This window comes from Silene latifolia, chromosome 5 (assembly GCF_048544455.1).
Source record: "Silene latifolia isolate original U9 population chromosome 5, ASM4854445v1, whole genome shotgun sequence".
Classification (NCBI taxonomy): domain Eukaryota; kingdom Viridiplantae; phylum Streptophyta; class Magnoliopsida; order Caryophyllales; family Caryophyllaceae; genus Silene; species Silene latifolia.
In genome coordinates this window covers 50,099,759-50,105,497 of record NC_133530.1, presented here as the reverse complement: position 1 = coordinate 50,105,497, position 5,739 = coordinate 50,099,759, and the positions used below count along the sequence as shown (strand labels likewise).

The window sequence follows — 5,739 nt, the reverse complement described above, 5'->3', positions numbered from 1 at the left end:
AAACTTCAAGTTGATTGTGTCAATGTGAGCACTAAGTTGAGCACCCAATTGAGTAACGGAGTCCACTTCATGCTTTCCTCCTCTAGTAGCCTTGCGAGGTCTACTATCTTGTGAGTTATGGACCGCCATTTCCTCAATCTTGTTCCATGTTTGATTGTCATCAACTTCGGTGAACATTCCATTTGATCCCATATTGAGAATGTTCCTAGAATCTTCATATAAACCATTCCAAAATTGTTGCACCAAAAACCATTCGCTAAGTCCATGGTGAGGACATGAGCGACAAATACCCTTAAACCGCTCCCAAGCTTCATACAAAGACTCTTCATCCCTTTGCTTAAAACCCGTAATTTGAGCTCTTAGCATGTTGGTCTTTTCCGGTGGGTAGAATTGTTTGTAGAAAGCTAGAGCCAACTTCTTCCAAGAATCTATTCCAAGGGTGGCCTTATCAAGGCCCTTCAACCATTGCTTTGCGGTGCCGATTAAGGAAAAAGGAAATAAGACCCATCTAACTTGGTCTTGAGTCACGCCCGTTTGAGAGATAGCATCACAATAATCGCAAAAGGTTTCCATATGAGAATGAGGATCCTCACTAGGCATCCCCCCAAATTGGCTCCTCTCAACTAGTTGGATGAAGGCGGACTTGGCAATGAAATTTCCGGTGAGATGTTGCGGTGTAGGAGTACCATTTGGTAGATTATCCTCGGTGGGTACGGAGTGTGACGAGAATTTTGGCATTGTAGGTGGATTTTGTGGGGTATTGTGTAATGGGTTTTCTTCTCCTTCTATTGCGAAAGGATTGACAAACTCACTAGTGGGTTGAACAACTTCACCAACACCTCTCAAATTCCTCCTAACAAGTCTCCTATTGTTCGTCAAGGTTCTTTCGATTTCACGGTCAAAAGGTAACAAATCACTTTGTAACCTTCTAGACATGCAAAATATCAAACAACTCAAAAACAATTAGAACAAACCTTGAGGAGTTTTACTTCCTCAAGACGAAGAAAGACACAACTAATAACAATAAAAAGAAATCTAAATCAAACAAACACCGTCCCCGGCAACGGCGCCATTTTTGATCGGTCCGTTTCGTATTCACAAATAAATAGATGTGGTCGTTGGTCACGGTCGAATCAAAACACAATTTATAGCTTAACAAGCAACTCTACAATTAGTAAAGAGGCAAGTAAAGGTCGGATCCCAAGGGACGGGAGTTGAAATGAGATTTCTATTGTAACTAGCGGTGTCTAAGGGGTGTCACAAATTGGGTTGATGTAGAAGGTTACTAGACTAGAATAACAATGAAAATAAACAAGCAAGATGAATAAAAAGGGGTGTAAACAATTGATTAAAGGCACTAGGGTGTCATGGGATCATAGGGGAATCAAGGGATATGATCATACAAACATGTTCTCAAATTATAAGCAAGCAATTATTGTTGTGATGGATTGAGTTGGGTTATATCTTACAATCCTAGGAAAGTTTGGGTCCCGGAGCCGAATCGATTAGATTGTACAACACCTACAAGTCGACTTAATCTTCCCTACTCAACAACATGCATGGTCTAATGAGACTCGAGTTGGGTTATGTCTTACAAGTCTCATTGAAAAGATAGGAGATGATAGTAAATGCAAGGATTCATAGGCTTAGCATTTCATCAAGTATAACATGTGCATGAGTTGAGATCAAAACAAGCAAGCAAATAAAGCATGAAAGCATATTAATTTAAGCATGAATCATTCCCCATGTTGGTTTCCCCTAATCACCCATTAACCCTAGCTAAGAGACTACTCACTCATTATCATGTTGATCATGCTAGCAAGGTTGTCAATCATACCAACAATATGAAACATGATGAATAAATGAAAGTAATTAACAATAATTAAAAAGGGATTAAGAGATTATACCTACTAATGATTCCAATAATAAAGCAAGAATAATAGAAGTACTTTGAATGCTAGATTGAGAGGTTGTCAATCCCCCAATAATAACCCAAATAATCTTCAATTACCCAAAATAAAGGATGAAAAAAAGAGAGATTAAAGAACTAAAACTTGGATTAAAACTTGATTAATACTTGATTACAATATTGAAGAGAGATTTGATTGATATTAACTACACTAATTATTGATAAGAAGAACATGCTCCTCTAATTAGCCTAATGGGGTATTTATAGTGAAAATTAGGGAGGATGCATTAGGGTTAACTAAGGGCTAAACTAGTAATTACACTTTTTAAGTTGAGCAAGGAGGACCCGGTATTTTCTGAGAGAAGGGCTTCTCTTTTCGTAGCTTGAAGAAGGCAATCCGTCTTTGTGAAGAAATCCGGGCGGAATAAGGTCGGGACGGCCGGATTTGGGCGGTGGAATCCGAGCGGATTCTGGGAATCCGGACGGATTGTTGAGGGGAATCCGAGCGGATTCAGTGCGGGACGCTCGGATTGTGCGAGGGGCTGGACGGGCGGATTCTTTGGCAATCCGCTCGGATTGTCGATCGAAAGATAGTAACTTCTTCTTTTCTTCCCTTTTCTTCATAAATTCCTTGGGGATTTCCTTGGGGACTCAAGGATCTTCCCTCAACATTGCTCTTCTACTATGATATGTACAAAGGCCTTCTAATCTTGTCTCTCCTTGATGCTTGGTCATTGGATTTGATCAATTTAGTCTTGTTTTGCCATGAAAATGCAAGATTCTTACTCCTTTCCTACCAAGGGATCAAAATCTCAAAGAATATGCAAAACAAAGAACTAAAGATAAGAAATGACCCAAATAAGTACTAAAAAGCATGGAAACAAGGCTAATTCGGGGGCTAAATATGCGCCAATTATGGTCACATCAACGAGACCTTCGCTCCCTTAGCCAGACTTGAATCTATTAGATTATTAATAGCATTTGCAGCTCACAAAGGAATGAAACTATTGCAAATGGACGTTAAGACTACATTTCTTAATGGTTATTTGGAAGAAGAAGTCTTTGTAGAGCAACCTCCTGGATTTCTTGATAGGAAGTTTTAGAACGATGTTTTCAAATTAGACAAAGCATTGTAGGGTTTGAAACAAGCTCCAAGGGCTTGGTACGATAGATTATCCAAATTTCTTCTTCAAAGTGGCATTCAAAGAGGATCTGTTGACAAAATCTTGTTCTTGAAATCTAAGAGTTCTGATTTATTAGTTGTTTGATGATATTATTTTTGGTTCAACTAATAATAAACCGTGTAAATATTTTTCAGACTTGATGACCTCAGAATTTGAGATGGGCATGATGGGAGAACTCAAGTTCTTCCTAGGACTTGAAATCTAACAAACTAGTGAAGGGATTATGATTCACCAGCAAAAGTACATTAAAGAACTAATCGGAAAATTTAGAATGGAAAACTCTCATTCTATGTCCACTCCTATGGTCACATATAAGAAGTTGACATTAGATGAATATGGTAAGCCTGTCGATGAGACAACTTACCTAGGTATGATTGGTTCACTTCTATATTTAATTGCAAGTCGTCCAGATATAATGTTTAGTGTATGTATTTTTGCTTGATTTCAATCGTGCCCTAAAGAATCACATATGATTGCAGTAAAAAGGATCTCGAGGTACTTAATTAGAACATCAAAATTATATTATACCTATGCTATCCCCTTGGTTGTAATTTTGATCTTATAGGATATTCAGATGCAGATTATGCAGGTTGTTCACTTCATAGAAAACGTACTTCCGGGTTGGCTACATTTGTTGGACCATGCATAATAACATGTGGGTCAAAAAAGAAAAATCCAGTTACCTTATCTAATGCTGAAGCCGAGTATATTGCTGCTACATTGTTATGTTTCAATTACTATGGCTTAAACAACAGTTATCTGATTATGGAATTACTGTTGGATGTATTCCTATTATGTGTGACAATACGAGTCCTATAATTTATTTAAAAACCCTCCACAACACTCGCGTACTAAGCATATAGATATTAGACACCATTTCTTACGCGACCATGTCGATAAGGGCAACATACGACTTGAATTTTGTAGTACGAAATAACAATGGCAGATATTTTGACAAAAGCGTTGGCTAGAGAACGTTTTGAGATTTACGGTTGGAAATTGGTTTAATTGGTAAAATCTAAACTTGTCATAAATATTTTACGATCCTTATGACTGGCTAGAAATAAAATAAATTGTATAACTATGTCCGTATTTTCTGCTGCGAGCATATTTGTGTTAAAATATAATATTATCTAATACACCACTGAACCGAAGACGCTATTCGAGTGGGATACCTAATGAAAAGGTCCATTAAAAGGCTTAAAATTTGACTAGTGCTTAAAGGGATTGAAAGAACTACTCATATCAACAAAGTGCACTTTCTTTTCTGGTTATCCATGCAAAAGAATGCCACAGTTAAGCATGCTTGGCTGGGAGTAGTCTTAGGATAGGTGACCTCCTGGGAAAGTTTTCGGGATGTGCATGAGTGAGGAAAAAATTCGCTGGAAAGGACATGTGTTGATCTTTGGGCCATGTACACAGCCTGACAAGCTAGTGTGAGTGACTGCTCCCAACTCTAGGTTTGTTCCGGGGTTTTACAAGTGGTATCAGTGCAACCCTGCGACCGTCTGGTGAGCCTGTGGTCTGGAGTACCCCAAGCCACCAACCTAGTGGGGGAGGATTCTGGGTTTAGCTTGGCCGCGGTCAGATGCTGCCAGGCGCATCGAGGACGTTGCATTCTTCAAGTAGGGGTGTATAATACCCCCACTGAACCGAAGACGTTATTCGGGTGAAGTACCCCATGAAGAGGTCCATTGAAAGGCTTAAAATCTGACTAGTGCTTAAAGGTATTGAAAGTACTACTCATATCAACAAAGTGCACTTTATTTTCTGCTTATCCATGCAAAAGAACTCCACAGTTAAGCGTGCTTGGCTGGGAGTTGTCTTAGAATGGGTGACCTCCTAGGAAGGTTTCTGAGATGCGCATGAATGAGGACAAAATGCGCTGGAAAGGACCTGTGTTAATCTGTGGGCCATGTACACAGCCTAACAAGCTACCATGAGTGATCGCTCCCAACTCTAGGTTTGGGCCGAGGTGTTACAATTATATTACGAGAATATTCCGTCTACTAGTCATATATATTCTGTGTTTTTTTACGAACCGATTTTTCATCATAATATTATCTTTGTTATCTTCTTTTGGCCGAAATTATACCATATATCTCTACAATATTTTATTCCCTAATTTTTATGCTAAAAAGATTTACCCTAAATTCTCTCTCTCTCTCTCTCTCTCTCTCTCTCTCTCTCTATATATATATATATATATATATATATATATATATATATATATATATATATATATATATATATATATAGGAATGGGATCATGTGAGTATTAGTTATATATTTGAGGATTGAGGATTAATACTATGATAGGTATTTAGGGTGGAAACAAGGAAGGGCAAATTTGTAATTTAACAGCTGCCTATATAAACTATGTTTTACATCAATACCGTTATTTCCTCCTTTCAAATTCTCTCTCTCTGTAGCTTTGCTTCTCCCTTCAATTTCTCTCTCTCTTTTGCTTCTTCCTCCATTGTTGAGCTCGAAAACCCTAGAATTTAGGCGTCATCTCCGTTTTTCGTCGTCATTCTTCACAATTATCATATTATTCCAATTAGTTCGTTTGTTCAGGTACGTAATTGGCGTTTTTCGTCCCTAAATTTCGAATACGTCCTAACATTACTCAGTTTGTTCTTCTTT

The 5,739-nt window shown here is 38.2% G+C and overlaps 1 non-coding gene across 1 annotated transcript; it reads left to right on the top strand.

Annotated features, from left to right (window-relative positions):
- Positions 1-259: 259 nt before the first annotated feature.
- Positions 260-366, top strand: LOC141658018 (small nucleolar RNA R71). The gene has a single exon (XR_012548929.1). It is a non-coding gene; the product is annotated as a small nucleolar RNA R71 (small nucleolar RNA).
- The last annotated feature ends 5,373 nt before the right edge of the window (positions 367-5,739 follow it).